Source organism: Lolium perenne, chromosome 1 (assembly GCF_019359855.2).
Source record: "Lolium perenne isolate Kyuss_39 chromosome 1, Kyuss_2.0, whole genome shotgun sequence".
NCBI lineage: Eukaryota > Viridiplantae > Streptophyta > Magnoliopsida > Poales > Poaceae > Lolium > Lolium perenne.
In genome coordinates this window covers 59,310,558-59,320,956 of record NC_067244.2, presented here as the reverse complement: position 1 = coordinate 59,320,956, position 10,399 = coordinate 59,310,558, and positions in this window count along the sequence as shown.

The window sequence follows — 10,399 nt, the reverse complement described above, 5'->3', positions numbered from 1 at the left end:
GAGCAGGTGCTCATTCACTATGCCTGAAAAGGGGTCGAACAACGACCCTAGCTTGCATCTTCGACAAGGACACATTATATCCTTTCGCTTTTTTTGATACATGTCGGCCATCGCGCGTTCCACGTATCTATCCACGACGCTTTCCCTCATCTTGATGATCATCATCGCCTATAGGACAAGATAATTGATTACAACCGCCGCCTCGGTTTTCATGAAAAAATTCGGCATGACCTTTGCTAAATATTGTCATGCTGGAGTTCCAAAAATTCGCCGGAACGGAAGTTAATCAACATTTCGGCAAAACATTGGCAACTCAATGTTCCTACACACGTCAACAAATGCAAAACAATGCATTTACATATATGGAACCGCGTCTTTTGCCATCACTAGTGACATAACCGTGACTTTTCACCAACTCATGAACATTCCACTCATTAGTTATATACCTATTAGTTGACGCGACGTCCAAAAGCACCGGAGAGACGCCACACGTCGACTTTTATGCTCTAGAGATCTAGAGATCTAAAAATAGAGAGATCTAGCTAGATCTAGTGGAAAAGGTGGTGGGATCTAGATCTAGATCATGCAAATCATGCTAGAGGGGCTAGGTAGTGCATGATTTGCTCAAATACATCATATTTTGTTGGTTGAAATAGCTAAAATAGGTGGGGGAATGAGCTAACTAGTGCTTGGGTTGATTTGCCATCACATATGAGAGTGTGTGGGTGGTAGTAGGTGGCTGGTCGTCTTAATAATGGCCAACCCCAGGTTACCGCCGGCGCTTACATACCAAAATGCCAGCGGTACAGGTCGTTACCACCGGCGTCTACGGGCCCGAAACGCCGGTGGTAAATGAAGGCTGCGTGGCCCACCCTGGCGCGGTGGCAGGGCCCATTACCCCCGGCGTCAACAGCCCACGTCGCCGGCGGTAGAGAAAATTACCCCCGGCGCCTTCGGGGCCAATTCGCCGGCGGTAAGTGAAGGTTGCGTGGCCCACGCTGGCGCGGCGGCAGGCCCCATTACCCCCGGCGTCAACAGCCCATGTCGCCGGCGGTGGAGCCCATTACCCCCGGCGCCTTCGGGTCCAATTCGCCGGCGGTAACGACAGGCCCAATTGTGATACCGCGGCCCATTGTATCGCCGGCGCCTCCGTGCCCATTTCGCCGGCGGTATTGGTGGCACCCCCGGCGCCATCCTACCTCCTGCGTCGGCGGTAGTGTTAGGCCCCCCTAGAAGCTATTACCGTTGGCATCTTCAACTCGTATTTGCCGGCGGTAAGGAGTGCGGCTATAAGCTATTCCCTAGTAGTGACACAATCAAAATACTTTGCCCCAACGTAAAAGTGAGGTTGTCAATCTCACCGGCTTGCTGTAAACAAAGGATTAAATTTATAGTGTGGAAGATGATGTTTGTTTGCGAAGAACAGTAAAGAACAATGTTTGCAGTAGATTGTATTCAGATGTAAAAGAATGGACCGGGGTCCACAGTTCACTAGTGGTGTCTCTCCAATAAGAAATAGCATGTTGGGTGAACAAATTATAGTTGGGCAATTGACAAATAGAGAGGGCATAACAATGCACATACATATCATGATGACTAATATGAGATTTACTTAGGGCATTACGACAAAGTACATAGACCGCTATCCAGCATGCATCTATGCCTAAAAAGTCCACCTTCGGGTTAGCATCCGCACCCCTTCCAGTTTGCAAACAACAGACAATTTCATTAAGTATGGTGCGTAATGTAATCAACACAATTATCCTTAGACAAAGCATCGATGTTTTATCCCTAGTGGCAACAGCACATCCACAACCTTAGAACTTTCTGTCACTGTCCCAGATTCAATGGAGGCATGAACCCACTATCGAGCATAAATACTCCCTCTTGGAGTTACAAGTATCAACTTGGCCAGAGCCTCTACTAGCAACGGAGAGCATGCAAGATCATAAACAACACATATATGATAGATTGATAATCAACTTGACATAGTATTCCATATTCATCGGATCCCAACAAACACAACATGTAGCATTACAAATAGATGATCTTGATCATGATAGGCAGCTCACAAGATCTAACATGATAGCACAATGAGGAGAAGACAACCATCCAGCTACTGCTATGGACCCATAGTCCAAGGATGAACTACTCACACATCAATCCGGAGGCGATCATGGTAATGAAGAGTCCTCCGGGAGATGATTCCCCTCTCCGGCAGGGTGCTGGAGGCGATCTCCTGAATCCCCCGAGATGGGATTGGCGGTGGCTGCGTCTCTGGAAGTATTTCCGTATCGTGGCTCTCGGTAATAGGGTTTTCGCGACGGAGAGTTTAAGTAGGCGGAAGGGCAGAGTTGGAGGTGACGCAGGGGCCCCACACCATAGGCCGGCGCGAGCCCCATGCAGGCCGCGCCGCCCTATGGTCTGGGCACCTCGTGGCCCCACTTCGTATGCTCTTCGGTCTTCTGGAAGCTCCGTGGAAAAATAAGACCCTGGGCGTTGATTTCGTCCAATTCCGAGAATATTTCCTTTGTAGGATTTCTGAAACCAAAAACAGCAGAAAACAGCAACTGGCTCTTCGGCATCTCGTCAATAGGTTAGTGCCGGAAAATGCATATAAATGATGTAAAGTGTGTATAAAACATGTGAGTATTGTCATAAAAGTAGCATGGAACATAAGAAATTATAGATACGTTTGAGACGTATCAGGGGCAAAGTATTTGGATTGTGTTGTGCAGGTTCCACGTTGGCGCCGGAATCACTGGTGTTGCACCGCACTACACTCCTCCGCCAACAACCTTCACGTGGCCCTTGACTCCTACTGGTTCGATAACCTTGGTTTCTTACTAAGGGAAAACTTGTTGTTGTACGCATCACACCTTCCTCTTGGGGTTCCCAACGGACGTGTGCTTCACGCGTTATCAAGCTCTTTTTCTGGCGCCGTCGCCGTGGAGATCAAGACACGCTGCAAGGGAAGTCTCCCACATCCATTCTCGTTACTTTGTTTTTCTCTTGCTTACTTTATTTTATTTACTGCTTTGTTTGTTCTCTATATCAAAAATACAAAAAAATTAGTTACTTGATTTACTTTATTTACTGTCTTGATTGCATTCTCTATATTAAAAACACAAAAAATTAGTTACTTGCATTTACTTTACTTATTTCATCATGTTTCCTCCTAAGTTCACTCTGAAAGATATATCGGTAGGACAAGGGTCTATCATTGGAAGAAATAATATAGAAGCATTTTTCACTCATGTTAGTATGGTTGAAGATTTTGAAGATAGACACTTGGTAGAACTTGCTCCTACTTATGAAATTGCTACTGCCTCTTTAGTACACATGTTGGAAGCTAGATTTGTTAATCTCAACCCCATAATACAACATATGTTTCTTACCCTCTGTGATATGGAAGAAGGAGAAAAGAAAGATTTTGTCTTAGAAACCCTTCTTAAAGAATTTGGTGATGTAGCAAGAGAAGCTAGGAAAGTCTTTATTCAACATAAGATGCTTGGCTTTTATACCAATTTTGCAAATACCCTTGAAAACATGGAAAAAGATAGATTAAAGTACACTAATAAAGTTAATTCTGAGGGGGAGATTAAATCATCAATACCTTGCAAGCTCTTAGGAATGTGCGAGGCACTAGAAAAGAATTTTGATTGGATTGTTCCTGAAAATTTGTTTGATGAGAATAGCAAGCCTAAGAGTAATGAAAGAGGAGCCTATGAAACTTACATAGATAAGATACAATGCATAGTTGAGAAAACTCCAAACCCCTCTGTTGATGCTTCATCTCTTGATAATACTTGATTCACACTTTCAGCGCCTAGCTGAAAGGCGTTAAAGAAAAGCGCTTATGGGATACAACCCATTATTTTACTTCTGCACTTTTGTTTTATATTTGAGTCTTGGAAGTTGTTACTACTGTATCAACCTCTCCTTATCTTTATTTTATTGCATTGTTGTGCCAAGTAAAGTATTTGATAGTAAGGTTGATACTAGAATTGGATTACTGCGCAGAAACAGATTTCTTGCTGTCACGAAATTGAGTAGCCCCGTCTGTAGGTAACTCAGAAAAATCTGCCATTTTACGTGCGTGATCCTCAGATATGTACGCAACTTTCATTCAATTTGAGCTTTTTCATCTGAGCAAGTTAAGTGCCCCTGAAAAATTCGTCTTTACGGACTGTTCTGTTTTGACAGATTCTGTCTTTTATTCGCATTGCCTGTTTTGCTATGTTGGATGGATTTCTTTGTTCCATTAACTTTCAGTAGCTTTGTGCAATGTCCAGAAGTGTTAAGAATGATTATGTCACCTCTGAATATGTGAATTTTTGATTATGCACTAACCCTCTAATGAGTTTGTTTTGAGTTTGGTGTGAAGGAACTTTTCAAGGATCAAGAGAGGAGGATGATACAATATGATCAAGAAGAGTGAAAAGTCTAAGCTTGGGGATGCCCCCGTGGTTCATCCCTGCATATTTCAAGAAGACTCAAGCATCTAAGCTTGGGGATGCCCAAGGCACCCCCTTCTTCATCGACAACTTATCAGGTCACCTCTAGTGAAACAATATTTTTATTCCGTCACATCTTATGTGCTTTACTTGGAGCGTCTGTATGTTTTTATTTTTATTTTTGTTTGAATAAAATTGGATCCTAGCATTCTTTGTGTGGGAGAGAGACACGCTCCGTTGTTTCGTATGAACACTGGTGTTCTTAGCTTTACTTTTAATGTTCATGGCGAAGGTTGAAACTGCTTCGTTCATTGTTATTTGGTTGGAAATAGAAAATGCCTCATGTGGTAATTGGTATATGGTCTTGAATAATTTGATACTTGGCAATTGTTGTGCTCAAATAGATCATGTTTAAGCTCCTGCATCATGTACTTTGCACCTATTAATGAAGAACTACCATAGAGCTTGTTGAAATTTGGTTTGCATGATTGGTCTCTCTAAAGTCTAGATATTTTCTGGTGAGGTGTTTGAACAACAAGGAAGATAGTGTAGAGTCTTATAATGCTTGCAATATGTTATTATGTAAGTTTTGCTGTACCGGTTCATACTTGTGTTTGCTTCAAACAGCCTTGCTAGCCAAAGCCTTGTATTGAGAGGGAATACTTCTCGTGCATCCAAATCCTTGAGCCAAAACTATGCCATTTGTGTCCACCATACCTACCTACTACATGGTATTTCTCTGCCATTCCAAATTAAATTACTTGAGTGCTACCTTTAAAATTCCATTCTTTGTCTTTGCAATATATAGCTCATGGGAAAATAGCCTTAAAAACTATTGTGGTAAAGAATATGTAGCTTATGTATCTTATTTCTTATAAGTTGCTTGTTGAGCGGTAACCATGTTTCTGGGGACGCCATCAACTATTACACCTTTGTTGAATATCATGTGAGTTGCTATGCATGTTCGTCTTGTCTGAAGTAAGGATGATTTATCATGATCAAATGGTTTGAGTATGCATATTGTTAGAGAAGAACATTGGGCCGCTAACTAAAGCCATGTATCATGGTGGAAGTTTCAGTTTGGACATTAATCCTCAATCTCTTATGAGAATATTATCTGTTGTTGAATGCTTATGCATTAAAGAGGAGTCCATTATCTGTTTTCTATGTTGTCCCGGTATGGATGTCCTTAGTTGAGATTTATCAAAAACGAGAAATCAAATGCGATCTATCTCCTTGGACCTTTGTACAAGCGGCATAGAGGTACCCCTTTGTGACACTTGGTTGAAACATATGTTATGCAATGATAATCCATGTAAATCCAAGCTAATTAGGACAAGGTGCGAGCACTATTGGTATTCTATGCATGAGGCTTGCAACTTATAGGATGTCTTATGCATAACACATATGAATTATTACTACCGTTGACAAAATTGTTTCTATGTTTTCAAAATAAAAGCTCTAGCACAAAAATAGTAATCCTTGCTTCCCTATGCGAAGGGCCCTTCTTTTACTTTATGTTGAGTCAGTTTACCTACTTCTTTCTATCTTAGAAGCAAACACTTGTGTCAACTGTGTGCATTGATTCCTACATACTTGCTTATTTTCATTCATCATATTACTTTGTGTTGACAATTATCCATGAGATATACATGTTGAAGTTGAAAGCAACCGCTGAAACTTATATCTTCCTTTGTGTTGCTTCAAAACTTTCTACTAAGAATTTATTGCTTTATGAGTTAACTCCTATGCAAGTCTTATTGATGCTTGTCTTGAAAGTACTATTCATGAAAAGTCTTTGTTATATGATTGAGTTGTTTAATCATTGTCTTTACCATTGCTTCGAATCACTTCATTCATCTCATATGCTTTACAATAGTATTGATCAAGATTATGATAGCATGTCACTTCAGAAATTATCCTTATTATCATTTACCTACTCGAGGGCGAGTAGGAACTAAGCTTGGGGATGCTTGATACGTCTCAAACGTATCTATAATTTCTTATGTTCCATGCTACTTTTATGACAATACTCACATGTTTTATACACACTTTACATCATTATTATGCATTTTCCGGCACTAACCTATTGACGAGATGCCGAAGCGCCAGTTCCTGTTTTCTGTTGTTTTTGGTTTCAGAAATCCTACAAAGGAAATATTCTCGGAATTGGACGAAATCAACGCCCAGGGTCTTATTTTTCCACGGAGCTTCCAGAAGACCGAAGAGCATACGAAGTGGGGCCACGAGGTGGCCAGACCACAGGGCGGCGCGGCCAAGGAGGGGCCCGCGCCGGCCTGTGGTGTGGGCCCCTCGTGCCTCCTCCGACTCTGCCCTTCCGCCTACTTAAACTCTCCGTCGCGAAAATCCTATTACCGAGAGCCACGATGCGGAAAAAGTTCCAGAGACGTCGCTGCCGCCAATCCCATCTCGGGGGATTCAGGAGATCGCCTCCGGCACCCTGCCGGAGAGGGGAATCATCTCCTGAAGGACTCTACATCACCATGATCGCCTCCGGACTGATGTGTGAGTAGTTCATCCTTGGACTATGGGTCCATAGCAGTAGCTAGATGGTTGTCTTCTCCTCATGTGCTATCATGTTTAGATCTGGTGAGCTGCCTATCATGATCAAGATCATCTATTTGTAATGCTACATGTTGTGTTTGTTGGGATCCGATGAATATGGAATACTATGTCAAGTTGATTATCAATCTATCATATATGTGTTGTTTATGATCTTGCATGCTCTCCGTTGCTAGTAGAGGCTCTGGCCAAGTTGATACTTGTAACTCCAAGAGGGAGTATTTATGCTCGATAGTGGGTTCATGCCTCCATTGAATCTGGGATAGTGACAGAAAGTTCTAAGGTTGTGGATGTGCTGTTGCCACTAGGGATAAAACATCAATGTTTTGTTTAAGGATATTTGTGTTGATTACATTACGCACCATACTTAATGCAATTGTATGTTGTTTGCAACTTAATACTGGAAGAGGTGCGGATGCTAACCCGAAGGTGGACTTTTTAGGCATAGATGCATGCTGGATAGCGGTCTATGTACTTTGTCGTAATGCCCTAAGTAAATCTCATATTAGTCATCATGATATGTATGTGCATTGTTATGCCCTCTCTATTTGTCAATTGCCCAACTGTAATTTATTCACCCAACATGCTATTTCTTATTGGAGAGACACCACTAGTGAACTGTGGACCCGGTCCATTCTTTTACATATGAATACAATCTACTGCAATCATTGTTCTCTACTGTTCTTCGCAAACAAACATCATCTTCCACACCATACATTTAATCCTTTGTTTACATCAAGCCGGTGAGATTGACAACCTCACTGTTAAGTTGGGGCAAAGTATTTGGATTGTGTTGTGCAGGTTCCACGTTGGCACCGGAATCCCTGGTGTTGCGCCGCACTACACTCCTCCGCCAACAACCTTCACGTGGCCCTTGACTCCTACTGGTTCGATAACCTTGGTTTCTTACTGAGGGAAAACTTGCTGTTGTACGCATCACACCTTCCTCTTGGGGTTCCCAACGGACGTGTGCTTCACGCGTTATCACATATCACACCTTCCTCGGAACACCAACAGTCCGCGCCAATAAATCAGCTCTCTGGATCCTGAACGCCACAGTTCCGGCTATGCCGCAGTATGTCAGGTGGTCGGAAACTCCGTGTAAATTTGATAGGGCGGATCACCCCACCATCATTCCGAAGTAGTGCTACGCCTTGGTTGTAAGTCCCCGCATCGACGGGTATGATTTCTCCAAGTGCCTTATGGATGGCGGAGCCAGCTTGAACATCATGTACCTGGAGACTCTGGAGAAAATGCAGCTTACCAAGGAACATCTCAAGCACAACACCACCGAGTTCCACGAGGTGGTTCTGGGTAAAAAAAGCAAACTCTCTAGGCAGCATCATACTTCCCGTGGCCTTTGGCGATGTTAATAATTTCCGCGAAGAGATGATCACGTTTGAGGTCGTGCCCTTCAAAAGCTCCTACCACGTCATCTTCGGCAGGCCCACCTACCACAAGTTCCACGCAAGGGCGTGCTACATCTATAATAAGCTCAAGATTCCGGGTCCTAACGGCATGATCACCGTATCCGGAGAGTACAAGAAAGCTCGAGAGTGCGAAATAGGTGAAGCCGCCTTCGCAGAATCTGTGATATCTGAAGAGGAGCTGCAAGGCTACAGAGCCGCGGTGGATCCCAAAGAGATGCATACCACCAAGAAGCAGATCTCCGAACAGAAAACTTTGTTCAAAGTCGCGATATACAGCAAGAAGGTTGACCTCAAGATAGGAGACAGTTCCAAGCAGGTGTCGGCCGGAGCCATCATGAACCCCAAATAGGAAGACGCGCTCGTCGAGTTCCTCCGTGCTAACATGGATATCTTCGCATGGCAACCTTCAGACATGTCCGGAGTACCAGGGAACTCGCCGAGCACTACCTCAACATAAATCCGGGTGCTAAACCGGTGAAGCAAGATATGCGACGCTTTGGAGACAAGAAGCGCCGCGCCATGGGGATGGAATTAGCAAAGTTACTAGAGGCAGGTTTTGTAGTAGAAGTTATCCATACTGATTGGGTCGCAAACCCCGTCCTTTGCTAGTAGATACTCTAGCCAAGTAGATGCTTGTGACTCCAAGAGTGGGTATATATGCTCGATAGTATGTTCATGCTTCTAGTTTTCTGGAGAGTGACAATAACTTCTAAGATTGTAGATATGTTGTTGCTACTAGGGAGAAATAACAATGTTTTATCCAAGGATAATTCTATTGTTTACTTTACACACATTGCTTAATGCGATAATCTGTTGCTTGCAACTTAATACTGGAAGGGGTTCGAACGATAACCAGAAGGTGGATTATTAGTCATAGACGCAGTTGGATTACGATCTATGTATAATGTTGTAATGCCCAAACGAATCTCATAGTAATCATCTTGTCATGTATGGTTGATATCCTGTCAATTGCCCAGCTGTAATTTGTTAACCCAGCATGTTATTTATTTTTATTGAGAGACACCTCTAGTGAACTGTGGACCCCGGTTCTTTCCTTTACACTGATAAATTCATCCACTGCAATCCTGCTCTGTTTACTTACTGTAAAGCTCTAGTCTCTTTATTACTGCAAACATCTCTTTTCACTCGATACGTCTAATCATTTGTGTTCAGTAAAACAGTGAGATTGACAACCTCACTGTAGGTTGGGGCAAAGTATTTTGGTTGTATTGTGTGCAGGTTCCATGTTGTTGCTGACGTAGGTAGTGCGCCCTGCCACTAGTCAGCTAGCAACACCTTCAGAAGTCACACCTTTCTCCTACTGGTCGATTAAACCTTGGTTTCTTACTAAAGAAAAATTTGATGTTGTGCTCATCACACCTTCCTCTTGGGGTTTCCCAACCGCTTTCACAACAACCGCCACCAAGATTGTCTGGCGCCGTCCCCGGAGCTCCATTAGAAGGTTCCGTCCAAAATCATAGTTTTCTTATGGAGGCTAGCTCGGCAATGTTGCCGACGGCTGACGTGCTCCACCATAGACACATGGCGACGCAGAGATCGTGTTCGATATGCGGGGAACCTGACTCATGGAAGCACTCGTTGATAGAATGTACCATGGCGAGGTGTGTATGGGCTTTGGCTCCAGGTGACACTACTGACCTGATCGTAATTATCAAAGAACCTCACGCCAAGGGATGGATAGTGTTGGTTCTAAATGCAATACCGCATGAGGAGAGTACCAGAGTGGTGATGACGCTCTAAGCGTTGTGGCATGCGAAGCGAAAGGCTGACCATGAGGGGATCTTCCAGAGCCCCCTCTCTGCTCACAGTTTCATCGATCGTTTCCTAACAGATATTGCTTTAGCAAAACCTAGACAAGTACCTTGTGCTAATCCACAAACTACAGCAGGTCAGAAGTGGATCGCGCCG